At 37.5% G+C, this 23,975-nt stretch overlaps 1 long non-coding RNA gene across 1 annotated transcript in view; it reads right to left on the bottom strand.

Annotated features, from left to right (window-relative positions):
- Positions 1-23,975, bottom strand: part of LOC118916519 (uncharacterized) — a 34,608-nt gene that overhangs the window by 5,580 nt on the left and 5,053 nt on the right. The window contains exon 2 of the long non-coding RNA XR_005026416.2: positions 2,922-3,089. This is a non-coding gene — a long non-coding RNA (uncharacterized LOC118916519). The remainder of the gene's footprint in view (positions 1-2,921; positions 3,090-23,975) is intronic.

Here is a 23,975-nt window from a genome sequence, read left to right as displayed (position 1 = left end):
TTGTCAGGCACTCTTCCTCTCCTCTCCAATGGTATCTCTGATTTCTTTACATGCTCACTGAAGGTAGTACAGGTGTACATTTGAAAGCCTATTTTCTACACTAGACACTCAGTTCATTGAAAATAAAAAGTGTAAAAAATGTTTGTTAAATAGTGAATAAGGGAAAATTATATATATATATATATAAAATTATATATAAACATACATACACCATATGTATATTTACACACACACATCGATGTTATTTATTTTTCTATTTCAGAACAATAAGCATAATTCTAGCCTTGTAGGAGTGCTATGAAATCTAAATATTATGCTGTAACATAGTTAAGTACTTCACATAGGGCACTTAACCTTGACGAATTACATAGTAGGCGCTCAGTAACATCTACTGAGTACATACTCTTCTCCTGGAGCTGTTAAAAGTGTTATAATCCTTCCACATGCTAATGATTGCTCTTTTAGCATTCATTGATTAAGAAGAGATCAACAGATGGATTTTCAGATACCAACTTTACAACTCTACAACCTCCCAAGGGTCTGTAGCCCTCAGGTTGGAAATCTCATGAACTTTAAATTGTTCCAATACCTAGAATGAGGCTTATAGTCCATCGTTGCAATGAAGCAAAGCTCTCTCAACATGAGCAAAGTGCAAAGGTCTGAGAGCAAGAGAGAGAGAGAGACAGGGAAGAAAAAAACAACACATCTTCTTTGGTTCCTACTTAAAAAAGGCCCTACTAATTCATAGGCTATTGCCAGCACACAACTATTTCACGGCCTCACCTCCCTTCACTACAAAGTTGCCTCATGTTTAGAGGCTGCAGAAGAAAGAACACACATGATCATGTGTGTGCACACACTCAAACATTTACACACACTCATTATGCGCACACACACACACCCCATAGTAGCTTAAGGAGAGTTTGTAAAAGGAAAATAGACAATCTCTGGTTATGTTTCTTATGAGCCTGAAGAATTCCAACTAGATTCTCGTACTCCCTTTTTTTTATATAAACTATTTTGTTAGTTAGGACTATTTTAGTTTCACATGATGGAAATCCAACCTGAATAGTTTAAACTAACAAGAAAAAAAGATGGATCTACGTGTAAAGAATTTATTGGCTTTCTGAAAAGTCTAAAAGTTGCATAAGTTCAAGGAAGGCTGGACCAGGAACTCAAAATTTTTAAGTAAACCCACCAAAAGTCAGTCTCTCCTTACGTCTAATTTTCTCCAAAGTAGGAATTACTGTCAGTCATGCTCTTTCCTTATGAAGGAAGGAAGGTTAGCTAAAACTCTAGATAATAACTACAACAGAAACTGAGGTTCCTTTTCCCAGTGGTTCCCACAAAATCTCATGATTGGCAATCAGCTTTATGTGTTCTATGTCTGGTCCATTGACTGTGGCTAAAATATGTTGGAAAAAATATGTTGATTGGATAAGCATGGGTTACAGTGGGATGACCAGCCATTCTGGCTTGCTCAGGACTGTTCTGGTTTGGCACTGTAAGTCCTGTGTCCCAGGAGATCCCCCAGGCAAGTCAGATGGTTGGCCACCCAGTTGTCACATGGACTGCTGAGGAGAGGGCGGTTTCCAGACTACAGGAACCAAGAGTGGGCATAACAGCAGGGGTTCACTGTTAGGTGGGGGAAATGTCCCCTACATCTGTGTATGAACTACAGGGCTGTGCTGACCAACAGAGTGGCCACATGAGCCCACCAATCACTTGCATTGTGTCAGTTTACTTTGTAGTCTGAAAGCAGGTCTGAATTGAGATGCCTGTTAAGTGAAAAACACACCAGACTTCAATAACTTGGTGTAAACAAAAGAATGTAAGATATCTTACTAATAATTTTATATTTATATATTGAAGTGGCAATGTTTTAGATATGTTGAGTTAAAGAACATATTCTTTTTACTTTTTTAATGTGGCTATTAGAACATTCAAAATTACACATGTGGTTCGTATTGTATTCCTGTTGGACAGTACTGCTGTTAAGATTTTTTAACAAGGTAATGATGTATTTGTGTATGTAGGTCTGGGTATATTTAAAAGATGCTTTGAATATACAAGCATCTTAAACAACAATTGATAAATAAATTAAACAGAGGATATCAGGCTCACAAATGGAAGATAAAAATATAAAATTTAAGATCAAATTAATTCATTCAATCATTACTGCCCTCATTTCTTCCAGATCAGCATTAAGTCCTGGAACTTCAGGCCCCAAATAAGAAAAGAAGTTTGTCCTTCAGAAGCCCACAGACCAGAGAGAAAGAGGCAGGTTAAAAAAAAAAAACTTAAATACAAAATAACATTTTTAAGTGAAATGGTAGATTCAAGAATACATGGTCTGTACTGATTTAGTTAAGTATATCATCCAAGTAAGTTTTATTTTTGGACCTGTAATCTACATTTTCTCTTTTTACTGCATACCAAGTTCCTTGAGAGTAGGAATATTGCACTAATATGTTGCATATAACCAACTGCTTTTGTGTGGTTGCTTCCTTTTTACTTAATGATAAATGTTTCTTCATCTCTTATTTACTCTTACAAGAAGCACATTAGCCTCATGAAACCTAACGGACTTGGGTTCTAAATACTGCCAATATCCCTTACTAACTCTTCTACTTATTGAAAGTTTTTAACCCCTCAGTGTCTCATTTTTCACCAACAACAGGGAGATGCCAGATCCTAAGTGCCTCTTTGAACACACACACACACTCAGCACACACACACATACCTTTGCTTGCAATTTAGCTTATTGTTATTCAGCTGAAAATATCTAATACTTACAAACACTCCACCCACGGAATCGTACTACTGTCAATATAACTATTTTCAGTCACTGGGAAGGTTCTGCATACTAGCACTTGGGTTCCCTCTAAACATCCTTGAGAATGTTTATTTGAAAAGATTACCTTGTTTTCCTTTAGGATTAAGTCATGGTCACTGAAGAGAGAGATGATTTGGAAAGATGGCAGGCAGTTTTTGACAGTTCTGCAGAGACTGCTCTTGTTAAATGAATATACCCATAGAAAAAAAAAATGGATTCTAGCCCACACACGTTTCAGACATTTTTCAACCACCTAGATTAGAGAAGATAGGTATTACAAATAACATACTTGTTGAAGGGAGTGAAAAAAATCACAAACTTGCTTGAATAAACATTATTAAATGCACGCTTAATCAGTGGATTGCCTCAGTTCCCCTCCGGCACTCACTGGCAAGCTTGACTCCAGCTGTAAATTAGGTTGCAAAACTTCCTTGTCAGAGAATGCACCCTGTTAGGAGGACTCAACCCTGGCTTTGAATCCACAAGGACAGAAAAGTCAATGTGACAGAAAAGCAGTTGCTTGTGTCAGGCCCAACCAAGAAGAGAAAGGACTCCAGGTTAATCATGATCTTGGGATGCCAGTAAAGCAGAGCAAAGGTGCAGTCCTCTTTGGGGTCTCTGAGAAAAAGGAAAAAGGAGCCCAGAGTGCTCTGCCTGTGCTCCCTGCAGACACTGCTCTTCTGTTATAAACAGGATTCAGTGTTTACTGTGGGAGTAGGAAAGCATTGTTGATCTTGTGTAAACAGATAAAATGCATCAAAATCTAAAAGATTTTGGCTGAAGCATTTAATCACAGTATCCGTCCATGTGTAGACTGAAGATAAATGAAAGTTTCATCTTCTTTCCTAGAACCTGTGACTGGAGGTCAATAAGCTGGGAGGATTTCAGGTTATATATTAAATTTTGACTCCCCACAAAAGCAAACAGCTAGTGTGAGCTTCTTATCTGGAGAGAGGTTGAACACATCTTCTGTATGAGCCTTTGTTCATTCTTCACCAACCTTAGACTGTGCGAGTATCTAAATGAGGCAAATCAATTTTTGCATGGCTTATAGCCAGTGTCTTTAAAGCTGTCACAAAAGACCTACTAATGCTGCTGTTAAACTGTCACCATTAGATGGTACCTGTGAAGTAGTAAATCCCCTAACAGTAGAAATGAGCTCTACCTCAGCTGTCACTCTCTGTTGGCCAAGCAAGGCCATTTCAAAGAGGAGATGTCTGTTTCTATTACCAATTTAGGTAGCTGAATCTGTGCATTAGTAAGAATGACATCCTAGTCAACTGACTTCATACTGTTTGGTTTCCTGTGCCCATTACTATACCTCTGTAGTTCAACAAGTGTCAACTGATCCAGGCCCAATTAGGAAAAATGCACTCCCTTCTAATGAACTGCTAACCATGGAGGTGGGCAAACCTAGGATTCAGTGACTGGGGGCCACTGAGGACCAATGTCCAGTGTTGAGGTGTGTGCAGAGATAGAAGACAGCTTGATCTTTATTTAGCCCTCTTGGTGAACCTCAGAAGCCAAGTCAATGAACCAGATTCACTTATTTCCTCAGTCATCTCTGACTAACAGGACAGGATTTATTAGGGCTTTAGAAAAACACTGCCCTCTACTAAATCAGTTATTTGTCATGATGATACAAAGAGCTATTCCTCAGTTATTTACTCTGGACAGACATCCAGTGAAGATCCAATAGCATCAGAACCTATAAAGTGTCCTTTTGGCTTCATTTCATAGCATCATATCTATCATCATAAAACAATCACGAGGCACAGGAAGTTCCACTAAGCACTATACAAGAAAATGATGAAAATGTTGTTCCTGCCCATTAGGGCTCATGATAGAAACCACAGAGCACTTAATCTATGCAAATGAGGTCAGTACATATAAACAACAGAATACAAATACTCAATCAGTAGAAAACAGAGAATAAAAGCCTCTACAGAAAACAGAGGGGTAGGGATCAATAATTACATATATTTATTATTATGTTTTTTTTTAATTATTGAAATTTTGAAACTTAACCTAGGATAAGGAAAAGAAAAGGTTTATACAGCTATGGTCCTCATACCTCCAGTGGGCCTGAAGTAATGAGACACATGGCCAGCTAACAAATACATGGCTGCTTTGTAATAGACTCTTTTAGGCAGCATTTATATCAACCTTTCAAAAACAAATCCATTCCACTGTTTCTGTGAAAAAATGTACAGCCATTAGTGCAGGCACCTTTGAAAATCAAGAATAGTCTTCATATGTACCAAGGGAAATTACTAGAAAAGCTAGTGGTCTCTCCCACTCGTGAGAGCTATGTAAATGAGGTAACTTTTCACCTGTTTTGTGTGGCTTTCTCCAAAAGTAGATAATAGGTAAAGAAATTATTTCAAAATCCTATTTAGGCCTCTCATATTTGTGGGTTTTCTAGTCATTCTGTGTGTTTTCCTTTTCCCCGTCTTGCAGTCTTCCCCTCTTGAGAAAGGACAATCAGAGAGGATAAAGCTTATCGGCCTCCAGGTCCCTGATGGAAGGGCAGCCTAGAGTGGTTAATAGACACTCAGCTCCTTCTGTGTTCCAAGCTGCTTGGTACTCTACTTGAGTTTTCAAAAGGAGCAGAAAGTGTTGCATTCTTCCTGTCCAGACCAGATCAACAGCCAAGTTTATGACGAACTTTCTGAGTGCCAAGTCCTATCCTCAGCATTTTACACATAAATTATCTCATTCAGTCTAACAACAGCCCTATGAAATAGACAGTTATTACTATTTTAAAGATGAGCAGTCTTAGGTTGTCTTATGCAGACTAACAGAACTAGGATATATCAGAGCTAAAATGAAAGTATTAGTTCCTAATGGCAGCTGTAACAAATTATAACAAACTTGGTGTCTTAACACAAGTGTATTCTTATACAGTTCTGGATGTCAGAAATCTGAAATCAGTCTCAGGGGCTAACATCAAAGGGCCAAAAGGGCTTCCTTCTGGAGGCTCTGAAGGAGAATCTGCTTCTTTATCTTTCCAGGAAGCTGTATTCATTTGTTTGCTCCTGGCCTTTCATCACATTTTCTTTCCCTGTTGTGCATTACATAGCATTCCCTCCTTCTGAGGATACTTGTGATTACATGTAAGTCCCACATACGTAATCCAGAACAATGTCCCCATCTCATTATCCTTAATTACAACTGCAAAATCACTTTTGCCATATAAGGTAGCATTCATAGATTCCAAGGACTAGGACCTGAAGACCTTTGGGAACTGTTATTCAGCCTACTACTATTAGCATTCAAACTATTGTCCACTTTCTGAGGTAGCATAGTATCTTCTTTTTAGATGAACTTCTGCAAGTTGGTAAGTATCTCATATAAACCAAAGAGGTTAAATTAAGTTCATTTGCGTAGATGGTAGCATAATACAGCACAAGAGCCCTGGACTCACAGTCAAGAAATGAAATTCTTATCATTAATAAGACATGCAAGCTGGAATTAAGCCTTACATCTCTTGTAATCAGGGATAGTAAAGAAGTCTCAATGTGTGTACCAACTATAACCAACAGAAGTAGAGAAAGATTCCACAAAACTCTTCAGACTTCAAGGGAAATGTTGTACCCGTCTATCAGTGCCTGCTCTACTTAATCTTTAGAGTTCTTCTTAACTCTGGTTTTATGTGTCAATGACTGTATTAATTATTAATTGCTGCATAATAAATTATCCTAAAATTTAGTGACTTTAAACAATAAACATTTATTACCTCAAAATTTCTGTAGGTCTGGAATTTGGGACTGACTTCGCTGGTAGCTCTTACTCAGTGTCCCTCATGATGTTGTAGTCACCAGAAGATTTTACAGGATGGACATTCTGTTTCTAAGATATCTCACTCACACGGCTATTGCCAAGAGGCCTCAGTTCCTTGCTACATGGAGCAATCAGTAGGCTACTTGAATGTCTTTATAACATGGGGACTAGCTTCTTCCAGACCAAACAATCCAGGGGAGAACTCAAGATAGATGCCTTTCATCACAATGCATTTCATGACCTAGCCTTGAAGGTGACATACCTTCACTTCCGTGTTCTATTGTTCACAAAGACCTACCCTAATACAATATAGGTGGAGACTACACCAGGGCATGGATACCAGGATGTGGATGTAAGGCCACTTTAGATGTTCAATGACCTGTGTGCACTAGTGCTTCCACAATAGGATTTTTATGTTGGTATTTATCCAGAGTTTTCATCAGCATGTGGAAACCCATATTTCATGATACTGTTTGATGGTTGAGTGACATTGTGGCTTTGGAGAAGGGTATTAACATCATAAAACATTTTTAAGAAGATAATTCTGATGGTAAGGCCAAGGTTGATCCAATGGAAGACCCCTACTGCCTCCCAGGCTGTAACATGAATTTCTAGCTGGACTTGCAAGCCCTGCATGTGTCCCCAGCCTCTTCTGTCTATATGTTTTATCTCTAGCTATTGTGACATTCTCATTTCCTGAAGAGGCCAGATCCTTTCTAGACCATACCTTGAATAATATTCTGAGTTTAAATGATTCACTTCCCATGAAGATTTTTCCCAAGTCCTAAGACAGAGCAAGTAGCTCTTTCTGGCATTGCCTTAGCACTTTGTTCCACATCTTTGCCACAGCATTTATCATGCTTTGCTTTCAATAATTTGATTATATTTATCTCCCCAAGTATTCTGAGTATCCTCTAAGGGCAGGGACCAAGACCTCACACCATGTCTAGGATACCAGAGCAATCAACAGACATTTCTTGAATTAATGGCTAGTCTTATTTTAATAAATCATACTTCTAATACACTTATGAACAACAACTAAGTGATAGGCATTCTGCTAGGTCCTAAGTATAAAACAGCAATCAGTATGGGCAGGTCCCCACCCTTGGGATCAGAGAGAGGGTCCTAGGTGGCACTTTCACTGATGACTGTGTCCTTGTTCCCGCTCTTCCCCAATGCACTTTATATCTTCCTACGTTCTTCTTGCCTCTTTCAATTTTACTTCCCCCTCTCATTATTCCTTAGGCATGACATTGCATGCACAGACATTGCATTTAGTCTCTCTGACAAATATAGCCAAATAGTTGGTCACTCCATCCAGGTCCATGTCCAGATCCAGGTCATAACCTTTATGTTGCCTACAAAGCCACTAGGTCATGAAAATCTGTTCCTGTTTTCCAACTACCACTTAGAAAATATTGAAAGATTTCAAGTCAGATAATAAGCACCCCATGTCTATGTGGCTCAAAATTTCTGCCTGTCTGAACTGTCTGAAGTGAGTAGAATTCTATATTTTTCTTTTAAACTGTTGTGTTAGTAGAGATGATATGTAACTACTTAGAATATAAATTTCATTACAACAGAAAATTTTGTCTCTTCTTTCCTTTCTATATTCATAGATCCTAGAGTATTGTCTGGCACATAGTATCTGACCATTGAACATTTATTAAATATCTTCCTTGAAACTATGATTTCTTTTCATGCTAAGTCTAGAAATGACCTGTTGTTCTCTTTCCCATTGAAAATGGCTATGTGACTTCATTTAAGGCTGTTAGTCTGAGTTTTCTTTCCTACAATATAGGGACATCAATAGTGTCCTTTCTTGTACACGGAAGGCTTGAGTATTAGAGAAAATGCATGCAAAACATACAGTTCAATGTTTTTCCAGAATATAAACTGAATAGTTTGATGCTTAATTCAGATTCCATATGATAATTTATTTCTCCGAACATGTAGGTTTGAAAAATGCTTATCTCTGGTTGTCCATAATACACCAAGTAGACTGGCTTTCTTTAAAGTCAGGCTCTTATTGACTTTTTGAAACACAGGACATATTGAATCAATCTTTATTAAGTATTTATAATGAACCTGTTGTTATGCTAGGCACTAAAAATATAAAGAAAAACCAGGTCCTTTACCCAAAGAACTTTATTCCCAGTAAAGGAAAATAGGTAATATAAAGAAAAATGACTTAACAATGTAAGATATGTTAAGATTGAGACTGACAAAGGGGGCATTTAGAAAGATTACCAACCTGGTAAGGGAGGAGATTAAGGTAAATTTTCCGGAGAATGTTAAGTTACAAAGGAGTTAAACACAGAAAGAACTTAGCTAGGGAGGAAAAGGAAAGTGAAAAGTTGATCTGAGTATAAGGAGCAGCCTGTTGAAAAGAACAGGGAACAGAAATGAAATGGTCAATTAAGAGACAGCAGGTGAGATGTTTTGATTTTGACTTGGGATGAGTAACAAAATCAGGTCAAGAGCTGAAGCTGTGCAGTGATGAAGAGAAGTCATTTTTGTGAGGACTTTTCATGTCATGCTATAAATTTTGGACAATGTCCATATGGTTTATGGAAAGTCCATGAATAATTTTAAGCTGATAAACAGGTAAATTGGAGTTAATCAAAATTCAAAATGTTTTCACTTCATGAATATTAAAAATATTTTCACTTTATTTTTGAAAATAAAATAAAATGTTTGCAAAATACAGACTAGAAGAAAATGTTTGCAAATCACGTGTTTGATAAAAGACTTGCATAGAATCTATAAAGAACACTTACAACTAACTCAATCAGACAAGCATCCCAATTAAAAAATGGGTGGAAGATTTGAAGTAATATCACCAAAGAAGATATATAAATGGTTGACTTAAGCACATGAAAATATATTAAACATCATTTGTCATTAGAATAATGAAAATTAAAAGCCATAATGACATGCCACTATACCTACTGTAATTATTATAATTAACAAGATAGACTCTAACAAAGATGTGGAGAAATGAGAACCCTCAAATATTGTTGGTAGGAATGCAAAATAGTACAGCTACTTTTGAAAAGGTTTGATAGTTTCTTAAAAATGTAAACATAAACTTATACAATATAACAATTCAATTCTTAGGAACCTATGCAAGAGAAATGAACACATAATTTCATTTGGCCAAAATGCATTTCATAATGGCCAAAAACTGGAGACAATTTAAAGTGTCATCACTGGTAAATGGATTTTTTAAATGTGGTATATCCATAAAATAGAATATGATAGCACAATTGATAATATGCTACTACAACAGATGAATCCTAAAAAAGGAAGTCAGACATGAGACACAATTACTGTAAAATTCATTTATGTAAAATGTTCAGAAGAAACAAATCTAGAGAGAACATGCAAATCGGTGGTCACCCAGAACTGGAGGGGGAAGTAGGGTGATGGAAAGGTTCTAAAACTGAAGTGTAGTAATGGTTGCACTACTGCATAAATTTACTCAAAATCATTGAATTGTATACTTACAATGAACAAATATTATGGTATATAAATTATAATCTTATGTCTGTTTTTAAATTTTAATTGCATTATATTAGAAAGCATCTGGTCATAAACTACTTGGTAAGCAAGAGCTCTGCTTATTTTAAAATGTCCTCAGGATTTAAAAACTCTGACTTACTTTTTTTTAGTCCCTTTATATCTGAACCAATCAAGGTAACAGAAATTTAATTAATTCCCCTAAACATGGACACATCTTAAATATAGAAGAAAAAAAAAAATGAGTCAGCTCTCACATGACCCAAAGTTGTTAGCCCATCTGTAAAAATGAGTCTTGAAGACAACTTTTCCCTTGCTTGTGAAAATGTTTGAGAAAAAACTATCTGCTTGGTTTAGCATAATTGACCACAATAATTATAGTGCCTGTGAATTTATGTTGTATTTATAAAACTGCTGGATTTGGTAGTGGGGGCTAGGGGGAGTCAATACTTGAAATCTAAGTCTTTAATCCACAAAAAGTCATGATTTTTTTATGGTGCAAACTGGCAATTATGGGTTGTACAAGTATTCGTGCTTATTCAGATGTTCCATAACCCAGAATTTGAAGATGTCCATTTTCTAAGTAAATCCTTTTTGAGGAAAAGTGTTAAATTGTCAAATTTCATAGATATTTTCAAAGACAAGCCCATCTTTTCAGAGAGACCAAGCCTATCCAGATGTTATTTAGGAAGAAGGTGTGATTCAGACTCTTGAAGGATACCATAAGTTGCACTTATGATTTGGACTCCATCATTAAATCATTAATGAGGTCCCAGAGAAGCTGTTAGATTACATGTGGGTCACAAATTGTATTTCAAGCCAATAATAATAGCACCCCATGTGTTCCCACAGAGCAGCAAAGTAATAGCATTTCTTAAGCGACTTATGCTTAAACTGTAAATTTTGCCATTTAGTCAAGATAAGTAAGGCACCAAAGCCATTATTTCAACCCAGATTAGGGCCACAGGATCAAGACCATAGAGACATTGACCCTGCACGATGTCACCTGTGCATTACAACATCAAGGGCAAAAGAGCAGCTTTCAGGTTTGATATCCTACAGCCATTTTGAGACAAGATCATTTCAATTAAGTTTATTCGACAGATTATTATAGTGAAAGCAGATAGTCTTTATATTATGGTAACTTCCTATATGCCAAACATTTTATTTTGTTTCTGTTCCTCCAAGTAGGCAGAACATAAAGAGGAGTGTTTAACCTAGGCATCCAGATCACCTAGTACCTGCCGTAATGTTGGAAAAGGAGTTGAGCTCTCCTGTGGTATGAAGAGACATGAGAGAAGAGAGAAGAGACTCATGTCCTTCATTTTGGGTCCTTTTCCTCCAATCCAGAACCATAACTGAGCAACTAAAAAGGTTTGCTTGGGTCACATTTTAGATGGCAAAACTCCAACCCACAGAAAGTTTGTTAGAACTTAAATTCTGCTGCTATCTCATTCCATCTTCAATCAAGTGAAGTCAGCTCCTATTGGCACCGGGACATTCAGGCCTACACATAACCTGGAACCAGGTCACTGCTCAGGCAGGAAGAGGATCAGAGGCACCTAGCAGAGCCAAGCTTTGTTTCACAGTGTTTAACCCATGGCACCATAACCTACTATTCAGGCAGGGCTCAAGATACTGTGCCTACACTGATCTCTGTGGGTAGCTCTGCTACTGATTTGGAGCTCACTGCTTGCATCCTGATTTCCCAACACTCTTGAATTCTTGTCACAGCTGTAGTTTTAATGCTTTCCTGATGTATTTGTACCTCTGACTTCGTATGTCTTCTGGTCTCTCAGAACTCTACATCCTTATAATATTTCCTAGACTCCTCCCAGCTGGCATTGGCCCAGTGACCCCATACTCTGCAGGGGCCCCTGCACCCAGCCTAGCCATACCATGGTGGAATGGGAACCACTGGATCATCATACTGCACCACAGACCTTCACACAGCCAGTTGTAATTTGGCAACATGAGGCCTTTGATCTAAATTCATGAGTCCTTTTTTTTCAGTTTAACAAACATTTGTTAAGGACCTATACTCTCTGCCAGGTATTCTGTGAAAATTACTACTTACCCTAACTCCACATCACTCCCCACCCTATCCTAAGACTTTTCTGGTTTCAAAGTGGACCTGAGAAAGAGTAATAAGAGAAACAGCTGACCTTGAATGCTTTACTCTCTGAAGCATGAACCCAAAGTTTTCTCTGACTTACGAATCATACTCTTGATGACAATATCTTTTGAAGTTATTTTCCTTGAAATGTTAGTAAGAGTCATTTCCTATCCTTCTCAAAGGGGTTTTGTGTAAATTAATGCTGCTTCTGGAATACTTCAAAGGCAGAATAAACGCACAAAGTATATCAGAATCTCTCTCCCTGATGTGTATCTCCAAAGCATCTAGACCAATATTATCCATTGGAAATAGAATATGAGGCTACATACATCATTTTTAATTTTCTAGTAGCACCATTTAACAAAGTAAAAAGAAACAGGTGAAATGAAGTTTGACAATATATTTTTATGTAACCCTTTATATCTAAAATATTATCATTTCAACTAGTCTTTAAAACCATGTGTTTTAAACTTAGAGCACATTTCAGTTCAGATGAGCTACATTTCAAGCACTCGGTAGCCACATGTAGAGCTAGTGGCCCTCACATTGGTCAGCACAGGTCTAGGTGGTCAGTTAACGAGAGCCATCCTGAACTAAGCCATAGACTGAGAATAATTCTTTTGAACTGTTAAGCTTTTATAATTGACTAAACATTGTCCATGGCCATGATACTAGATCTTGCTTAAAGGTAAGCTATAGATCAGAAATAATGTTTTTGATTTGCCAAAGTTTAAAAAATTACAAAATCGATGAACTTGGTCCAGTGACTTACTTAGATCTTGTCTAAATGTGAAAGGCTTTCCATTACAGGTCTGGAAGAATTTAGTTAGTTGGGTAAGGATTTTGATATAAGACCATTCCACCTTCTGAACTGAGCTTTCTCAAATGTGCCAAAATGATTTATTATGATAATCTTTATATCAACATCAGAAAACAAGTTAACAAGGCTATTCAAGTTAGACTCCATCCTTTGCATATCTGTGGTATGCCTGGTGTCATTGTGCCCTTGGCCAAGGTCAGAGACACAGACATGGAGCCTGAAGGACTGGTCTGCAATCTCCTGATAATTAACTGCAGACCTGAAGTTCCTGAACCTGGAAAGAGAAGCCTCCCTCCATTGAGAAAAAGTATCTCAGCTCTTCCTGTGAGAGAATGTTTTGCCTCAATGTAAACAAACTAAAGAGTTGAAAAATGAGGTGCAAAATGCCATCTTCAGAGTAAACAACAAGTTAGAATATGATTTTTTCTTGGAATGTGTTGTGAAGGTAGGCACATACTTGTCAGAGAACAGACGTCCCTTCTGATGGACACAGCCTTGAACTTAGTTGGATACATTCATGCATTAAATTCCACAGATCTAAATCTGTGTTTACATTTTTGATGTTTTATATGTTATGTTTAATGTTTTTACATTTACTGTGTGTGTATGTACATATTCAGCTATATTCTGAATCTTAAGGAAAAAGCAAGGTGTAGCAAGTTTTTGTTTCAAAGAACAACTTGGTTTTTATGATCATTACAATCAATCTTATTTGGTAGTGTCATTGAATATTACAGTCACTTTCTAGTATCTCTAACACCTGTTCTGCTTTTTGTTCTTCCTTTAATAACAGAAATGCAACATATTGACTAAGGAAAGAAAAGTTTCCCAGACTACTTGAGTATCTTAGCACAATGGCCGTAGGGGGTGGTTGAATAAGTGACTAAACATCCAGCCAACTAGGAATGTATCCCCTGGCCCTGTGACTTCTACCTGGGGAGGCCTCCATTAAGTTACTGTCTTGCCTACAGTTTTTCACTGCGCAAATTCACTGTGGATTCAATGAGACTGAAGAAATGACAGTAGAATGGTCTTGAGATGAAAGAGTTATACCCAACTTTATTTCCACACTGGCAGGTCAATCACTCAAATCCCATCCGCTCAGAGCTAGTCTGCATGCAGCAAGCCAGTCTCTGCCTCTCTAACCCCGCAACTGTCCCAGTCTCTGTCCTCAGCACTGCCACCACTCAAGCCTCTGCTCTGCTCTCCTGTAGCCTTGCAGCCATGCCACTATGTCACCCAGAGCACTGGGCAGGGCTCTCTATACAGAGTCAATAATAATGCACTGTCCATGCATGTGCAGTGAACCAGCTGACCAGGACCAGGTGAGAATCCTGGCCACAGGAACCTTCACTTTATCCACAGTTAACCCTTCAAACTTCTTGCAGGTTCAAGTCTACAGTGAGGCTAGTGAGGCACTTGCCTCAGGTACAAAATTTAACTAAGTGCCAAAAAAGGCAATAATCAAGAAAAATAATATTATAATGCAATACTTTTCAAAATCAAACTGAGTGCAAATAACCTATGATGAACAAAATATCCCAGTTTTTATCAAAACTGCATCTGACTCCCTGCATGAGCACAGCTCTGTCTCACTTCTTTCTCACTGTGGCCTTGTTCAGCCTCTGCCTTTGAAAGAGGTGACTGTCCTGTTGGTAAGTTTGTGAGAAGGAACTGAGCATGCTCTTCCTTCAGACGCTGCCAGCCCACCCCACTCTTCTGTGCTCTGCATCACCCAGACGTGCCCCCACTAGGGATGGCCTGTGCTGGCCAGGGCTGCCAGGCACTCTGACGTAGTGGCAAGCCCACCTCCTGAGTGACAAAACTTATCAGGTCTCTCAGCACCGGTCTTGGTGATAAGGGTAATATTTTATCTCCAGCTGCCTGACTCTTGTCTCTTTCAATAGACAAGCAAGAGAAACTCAAGCAGGGAGACAGGGGTGGTTGGTGTGGATTCCTCTGATGATCAGAGAGTAGCAGCACTCCTGCACATCCCTCTCCAGGTCAGGGGAACATCTTCTCAGGGTGATCATGGTAGGGCCATTCAGGGGCTGGTTATCTTAAGTTCAACTGAAACAAAGTAAAATAACCTGCAACATATTTTATGTACTCTTGGATTTGCTTCTGTTTCATTCTGCAAATGGTACTCGAATAAAGAATTAGGCATATTTTATTTAGAACCCAAATGATCTTAGGCCTAGTTCTCAAGAGCTGCAGAAAGAGTCCATCACCACCATTATCATCATTCATTGACTTCTAACATAACACGATATGAATTATATCAGGCTCTCTGAGTCTTTAATTGTCCCATGTTCTGAGGTTATGCCCAAGCAATACATAAAAGGCAGTACAATACATAAAAACAGAATACTGAATAATTAGTTAAGGACACAAAAATAAAGAGAATGGATTCTCTTAATTCTCCTTAATAAAGAGAACGAATTCTATTCCTATACTTATTTGGTTGAATCATTATTATTTAAGGTAGAAATAAGATAAACAGCCTAATAGTGGTGTTCCCAGATAAGAAATTCATAGTAAAACAATGGCATTATTAATAAAATAAAACTTTTTTTAAGGCACTTATATTTCTGAGAATTTTGAGGCTAAAAGAGGGGTAAAGTGGAAGTATGCTTCACAGAAGGGCAGTGACCTGTGACCAAGTAAGTGGAGGGTAGGAAGGTACCATCAGAAAATAGGTGACAGGCTCTAGAAATTATCAACAGCAAAGAATATAGCTTCCTTCCTCAGCTACTTGCTTTCACATGCACCCTCCAACTGTCACACCAAAAGTCTTTACCTTCTGTTTGCTAATGCCTGAAATTCCTTTATCTGGGAATAAAGGCATTTACAGCAAGTTAGATTAAGAATCATTAATTCAAATATGTACTGAGATCACAAATGGAACTCAAGTCATATTAAAATGTTATCAGCCAATCAATCATTAAACTCTTCTCACTCTAATGAGGCAAGGACTGAATATTAAGATGAAGACATGTCTATTTTATTGACATTTGTATCCTCAGTACCCAGCATAGTACCAGGAATTAGCATGTGATATATTTGTTGCATGAATGAATTAATGAATAAGTGAAGGGACACAAAAGAAAGTGAGGGTTGAAAGAAGGTGGGAGAGCAAACACAGACACAAGTGTGTGAGCCAGAGAATGGCCAGTGCTGGCAGGCATGTGAAAGATGCTTCGTCCATGTTTTCTCATTCAGTTTTCACAACAATCATATATGTATTAACCATTAAAGAATGTGTTCATCTTCCCATAACAGAAAACCCAGGAAACAGTAACCTAAACAAATAGGGGATTACTTTTCTCACATAACAAAGTATATGGAAATCGGTGGGTGCTGATGTTGATTAAGCGGCTAACAAAGTCAAGGCTGTGATCTCTGAGTCTCTTGGTCCCAATACAGCTGCTACAGCTCCTTACCTCAACTCCCTTTTCAGAGGGGAACATGAGGAACAAGAGAGCACCGTGTATATTTCCCCTCCATCAGGAAAGTATGCTTTAGAGAATCCTCATCAGACTTCCACTTAGAACTCATTGGTTGGAAATGTGCCACCTTGTTCCCTTTTCAGCAAAGAGATTCAGGAAAATTAAGTAATTAGTTCTCTGGGCAGCTTTACATTCTAAATGAAATTAAGATTTTCTTAGTAACAAAAAATGAGAGGGAATGGATTTTAGGTAGGTAACCATAATAGTTTCTATTGCTACTATGACAAATTACCACAATTTAGCAACTCAAAATTATAAACATTTATTATATCTCAGTTTCTATGAGTTTCCATGAGTCGGGGGTTTGGTGTTGCATAGCTGGGTTCTCTGCTTAGGGGCTCAAAATTAAGGTGTCAGAAGGAGCCCATGCTCTGGCCTGTGAGGCGTAAATCACCACTGGTTCCTTTCTGGAGCTCAGAGTCCTTTCCAAGCTTATGTGGTTTTTGGCAAAACTCACTTTCTTGCTGTTGTATCTTTGGGGCCCTTGGGTCCTATAAGCTGCCCACAGTGCCTCCTGCCATGTGACCCTCTGTTCACATTTCAGCAATCTGCTCCTTCAAGGTCAGCAAAAGAGTCTTCCTCTCCAATCTGCTAAGATGGAGTCTCATGTAATGAAACATAATCAGGGAAGTAAAAACTCATCACCTTTGCCATATTCTACTGGTCAGAAGCAAGTCACACTTAAAGGGAAAGGACCATATAGGGCCAGGATAATCAAGGGTCACCCAAAGGTGTGTCTACCACTGACAACGTTATAGAGAAACCAAAAAGGAATTCAGTGAGGCTTAAAAGCCCTTTAGGTAACACAACAAATAAAGAGACAGTTCCAGGATTAAACCCAGTTCTGCGTAAGAACTCCACAGATGTCCCACTAGGTAAGCGTTTTCTAAGATATCTTCTGCAGAACCTCACTTCTGCAAGGTGATATTTAATGGGAGAGGGAAGTTCGGTGTTCAAATAGGTTTGGAAAATGCTGGAATGACTAAAATGAAATAGGTTTTTTCAATAAAAAACTGTAGCATTTTAGTGTAAATCTTATAGGAAAGACAGAGGAAGATTGCAGACTTCCTAAATTAATGAAATTCTAGAACATTTTTGTGCATAAAACAATAATAATAGCTAACAAATATGAACAAGACACAATTTCATGAACCAGTAATGCTGGAGGGGCTGCCAGAAGCTGTGTGTGTGTGTGTGTGTGTGTGTGTGTGTGTGTGTGTGCGCTTGTGCATACATGTGTGCACACATACTTATATGTATGGTTCAGAGGCAAAATATGGGTTATGCAACTTCTCCCTCTCCACCCCCACTTTGAAATTTCCAGTTCCTCAACAATGCCTACAGCAAAGAACTCTGGAAGATATGGTGTAAGTTTAAGAGGATAAAGAGGGGTGAGCTTGAACCTGAGAGAGAACAGGTTACCCTACACATCTTCCAACATTTGTGCTATCATTTAAACAACTTCTCTGAGGCTCAGACCCAGATCTCTTGATTCCAGATCTAGTGTTTGTCAGTTGTGGTGTAGCATTATGTGTTAAAGAAAATAAATGGCTGATTTTCTATTCAAACATTCTCTAACAATATCCATATCTGATAATTTTATGTGGTAGTTAAATGGGAAAGATCAAAATCTATAGTATTCTTCCTGAAATTACCAAAACGGCTTTATTTTTTCATTTTTGTTACAATCTCTGCCTTTCTTCCTGACTTCCTCCAGCTGGTTATCCATTCTGTGAGATTTGCTTTTTTAAAAGAAGGATTGAGGATGTTGTTAGCTGGCAGCCAGGAAGTGGGTGTCACTCTCCATCAAAGGTCAGTGTAAAGTGGCAGCCAGCAACATGGGAAGAGGCCCCTTAGCAAGGAAAAAAGACCATTCATTTCTCCAAGGCCACGTGACAACCAAGAATCCTCCAGAGCTGCACAAGTGTAAATATTCCAGGAATGGCTCTGTGGTTGATTGTGCCATTCCCACAAAGTCTGAAGGGAATTTTAAGGAACCTGCCCAAGCTCTGCCTGTCTACATAAAAGTTGTTAACGTCATATCCTTTGTTTCTTCGTTTCTTCATTAAAGCCAACGTCAAAATGAGAACATAATTGTGCAGTTAAGAGAACTGCAAATGGAATGAACTGAAACTTAACCAATTCCTGAATAAAACATTACTTAATAGTGCATATACCTAAAATTATTTTTAGTTTTTTTTTTAAAACAAACAGAAATTCTCAGAAAACCACAAGAGAAAAATTTTTCACAGACCTGGGGCATCTGAAACCAGTTTTCAACATTAATCTGCCCTTTTATTATTATTTTTGTTTCAAAATCTCCTTGTTCTGGATCATATTTTCTTTAGCTACTGCTTTTGCTTTGCACTGGATTGTTTACCTTTCTCTGTTAATGGAAGGAATTCTCCTCCATGAAATGGTACAAATGAAGGGCAGATATCTGAGGCCAGAATGTCAGGAGCCCATGCTCTGGCCTGTGAGGCGTAAATCACCACTGGTCACGGTCGCAAAAGAGAGGAGAGAGAGAAAAACTGAGAATTGGTTTTCTGTTTTCCTGAAGGAAAAGTTGTGCATTTTGTATGACCATCTTCACTTAAGAGAAAAGCAATACAAGATACTTGAAACCAATATGAGATTTTGTATATTAACTATATTTCAATTAAAAGAAAGCAGTACAAGAAAAGTAGCAGTTTGTGATTTCTCAACATACCAGATTTCCCCTCTTTATCTCTGTTTTAATAGCAAAATGGCTTTTTCTTTAACTGGTTAATTCCATCCTCATTATGAAAGAGGATTTCTTTGCAATGTATGTTTATATATTTTGAACACTCCTTAGTGTTCCGAATATCAGTCTACTTGCTTTACTTCACCACTCACTAATGAGAATTATTCTTGAATGATTTTATCAGCCAATTATGACCAGAGAACAGAATTCTAATCAAAATCAGGATGGATAGTTCCAGTTAGTATAAAGGTCGGAAACTGGATTTGAAATGTTACTGTATTAAGCCATGAAACAATCACAAGATTGAAAAAGCAATGCAGGCTTTTTCTATGAGTGGTGATCTATTATGTTTATTTGATAACTCAAACCGTACTTCCTTAAGAACCTGGAGACTCAAAAAGCAGTGAGTTCTGGAAAGGACAAGGGCAGTGAATAGAGAGCATTAATATGGGTTAATATGGATTAAGAAAATACATTGTGTAATACTTTAAACTAAGGGGTCAGTAAACTTTTCCTGTAAAAAGCCAGATAAATACTTCAGGCTTTGTGGACCACATACAATCTCTGTAACATATTGTCCTTTGTTTTCCTTCCAACACTTTTTAAACCATAAAAGACATTTTTAACTCTTGTACTGTACACAAATAAGCCACACACCAGATTTGGTCCATAAACTGTAGTTTGCCAATCCCTGATTTAGACAATTAATACACAGCCATTAAAATCACCCTTGCTTCTTTTATATAGATTCAGAAATAAAAATCTTAGTTGTTTAGATTGTAGTGTATAATTAAAATTCTGTAGCTTCAAAAATAGGACATTCTTTTTCTTTAACTTGTTTATCTGAAATCCATGAAATATAAAATAAAAAATGCTAACTTCCTACTATAGTTTTAGATGGCTAATTATATATTTACCATTAATACCACGATAATGTTAACTCTTGGTTTGGTTATAAAAAAGGAGTAGGAGGAAGAGAATGAAAAAATATATATGAAATATTATAACCAGTACATTAAGAAGCATAAAGACAAGTAATTAATAACAATCCAGTTAAACAGGTTAATTTTTAAAAAGCACCATCGTAGGCAAAAAACTTCTTTTTCTTCATTAGAAAAGTAATTAAAGACTATTTTCTTCCTTAAGATGAATCTCATAAAAGCCCGAGGAAACTCATAGTAGTCCTACATGTTGACATAGGGTGGCAGCTAATTTTAGTAATACAGAGCTAACTGACTTACTCTACAATTTCCTCACATTACTGTCAAGAAAGAACACTTTTACATTTTACATTATACATTTTGCCTACCTCAAACACCAAATTACTTTCTTAAGTTTGTATGAATTTTTAATTCTACCTTCTAATATATCCACATCAGTTGTATCAGAGAATGGGAGATCGGTTAAATTTCTAAGGTACTACTAAAATTCTTGACATCTACCTTACAGCTTCTTTGGTACTTCCTGTCTCCATACACACCCTTCAAGTCACACCTTTCCCATACTGATTTTCAGGGAGCTGATAGAAAGGAGCAGAAGAATTTCCCCTACCAAATTCCACCACTCTGCAACAGTGACTAGATCTCACTAGAGACACCCAGCTCTGAGCTAAGGGTTCTGGCCAGGCCAAAGGGAAGACAAAGTCCAGACCATGGGAACAGGGCAAATATGATTACACATAGCTTTCTGGAATGTGCCCAAATCAAGATTTGTATAAATCAGCAAGTATTTTAAATGTACCAGAAAAGTGCTACCTTTAAAAACTAGAAACCTTTGGGCAAAAAGACCTTTTAAACAGAATTGCATCTATTCATTTTGTTTACAATACTAAATTACCTACATAAGATTATACTATAACAATGAGAGAAATACTAATATTACCCCCATTTTATAGTTGAAAAAATTGAGCCTCTAAAAGGACAAGTAACTGACCCATAGTCCTATGTACTATTATACTGCTTTATGCTGAAATTAACAATACTTCTATTTAATAACCTTATTACTGATTACTAGTATAATGCCAGCTGAAATATTATATTATAAAGAGGAAAGGAAATGAGTACTTTCTAGCTTGTAGCCTCTTATAGATCATTTGAGACTGGTAGAATCTAAGACATCACTCCACTAGCCTGTACTTATTAGCAAACCAACTGGGGCTGCCACAGCCCCTGGCGATCTCACCAGCCACCCTCTGTGCTTCCATTTGTTAATGTTCACCTGCTCCCCCTCATTAATATGCAAACACACAGTGATTTCAGCTTATTCCCAAAGCTTTGTCTTGATATGAAGTCATCTTTCTCTCCATGTGCTTCTTTGAGTGGCTATTATCTGAACTCTGAAATGTCCTGTAGCAAAATAGACATCCCTGAGAAATAGAAATATCTCAAAACCCTGACAACAGAAACAAAAGGAATAATTGGTAAAATGACAGCAGAACCATGAATCTCATAATCTGCTATTTAAACCCTATCTCACCATGAGGCTTTTCTCTGGCAGTCTTCGTGCCCACAAGTATGGAAGAGAGTACAAATCTCTTGGTCTGTGGCTGTAGAAAATGTTTGGCTTCTCTGTTTCATACTCTCCTGTTTTTCATGTATTTAACTCGGGTTGACTTTGTTAGAGGTACCCTCAACCCATCCATCAGTCATTTTTTTCTTACTGCATAAGCATGATGAAGTTAATATGTTACCCCACTGTGATCTTTCAGCTTTCCTAACAAAAAATTCACTCTACAGCTACCAAAATGTGGCAAAAAAGCAATATAAGCTTCCTGCTTCTTCACGCTTTGTATATGTGACTTTTCCTGTCAAAAGTTCAGAGGGGCCAGTGATAAAATTCTGAATCTGGTATGCATCATTTCTGGTGTCTATGTAGACACACAATCAAGTTTTGAACAAGAGGGTGTGTGAGGAAAATATTTTTACTGACACTTTTTAGGAGCATGAGAAACTCTCTGCCCTCAGGTAAACTCTGTCAGTCTTTAACAGATCATCTATCTATTCTCCTTGGTACAGTCATGAAAAACAATATTAAAGTATCCAATTTCAGTTTCAAAGCATATTACACACTAGCATATCAAGTTTTCCATTTGTTTATAACTGAAAAGTGACAGTATAGAATTAGAACAATTGTCCTAATAATTGAAGCAGAAGACCGTAATCACAGTTTTATACATTTATCAAAAGATAATGTCATGTTGGCCTGACTTTATGGGTGAGTTGCCTCCATTCCTATTTCCCTCTAATACATCCTTTAAATTTTATTCCGTTAGCACCATTTATCTTGGGTCTTATGAGGTGTTCACAAAATGTCTTACTTTTGAATGTCACACTAGATAAACCGCAAACTTGTTGATATGGAGAGACAGCCCAGACCTAGGCATGACAGTCAGAGGACCCAGAAAGGAGAGTTTTCAAAATCAAGATGCAAGTCAAGTTATTTACTTTCTACTGGTAAATTGCACCAGTTATAAAGCAGAAACATCAAGATCGTGTTGTGAGGATTAATGAGATCTCATTGGTTAAGTGCTCTAAATCCTTTTGAGATAAATTCCATCATTTTGCCACCTGGGTGCATAACAAAAAACAAAATTCAGTTTTCTTAAATGCACAGTGATTTAAGTCAGCAATAACCAACAACCTTTATTAATCTTCCTTTTATCTTTTTTAATAATGTTGTTAGAGGAGAGAGAGTTGTGAATGAAGGCTAGAAGTCAAGGAAAAGCAGTTAACTAAGAAGGCAAGTAAAAAATCGATTTATATAATTTTTACCCAATACATTAACCTTACAGCCAAACTTCACAAAATTCATTTGTCTGTCTGTATGACAGAGCAGAATGAGCAAGAAGTATAGGATAAGACCAAATGACTCAAATTCTGGTTCTACTGGATGGGCATCTCTCTTTAAACTTCAGTTTCTACATCTAAAAAAAGCAATTACAAACTTCCTTTGAGTAATTACAATCAAAGTAACTTAGACCCACACTCCTATTAAGAATAGCAAAACAGCTGAACAAAAGATTTACAATAATAATAATTTCTTCTTTAAAACACCAAAGAGATAATAAGATACTGAGGAATTACTGGACCAAAATGTTTAAGATGAATTCCAAAGAGAAGCAAAGCCAAGACTAAAAGCTACTTTTCCTCTGAAGTCATCTGCTGATCTAGAAAAAATAAAATAGTGGCAAAACTGAGTTAGGCTTTTGGCAGACTTAGAGACTGAGAGTGAAGAGATAAGGCCCAAAGTGCAGGAAGCTGGGACTCTGGTAAACTAGCCACAAGTCTAACCTGGAACCCCATACCTTCAAGGGGGAAGTGGCCCAGAAGCGATGCATATCACAGGGAACCACAGGCTTAGGGAGGGATGGAGAGAGTCTCTCAGGTTCCTGGGAGCACTGTGTCTGAGTGAATGGTGGTTAATGAACATGCACTCAAAATGCAAGTTTTTATATTTAATGCACTCTTCAATATTTTACTTATAAAGGATCTACAAGTATTACAATGATAGCACCTGTCTTTCAGGCTTATGATTAGATTTTGATGATTACATTGATATCAAGGTTTCAGCATAATGCTGAATTAGTTTATATATTAGCCTTGCTGTCTTTCCCCTTACCTCTATTTCTTTCTCTCAATTTCCTATCTCTTATTCTTCCTTTTGCT

The sequence above is a fragment of the Manis pentadactyla genome, chromosome 12, assembly GCF_030020395.1.
Source record: "Manis pentadactyla isolate mManPen7 chromosome 12, mManPen7.hap1, whole genome shotgun sequence".
NCBI lineage: Eukaryota > Metazoa > Chordata > Mammalia > Pholidota > Manidae > Manis > Manis pentadactyla.
This window is presented reverse-complemented; position numbering and strand designations above follow the sequence as displayed.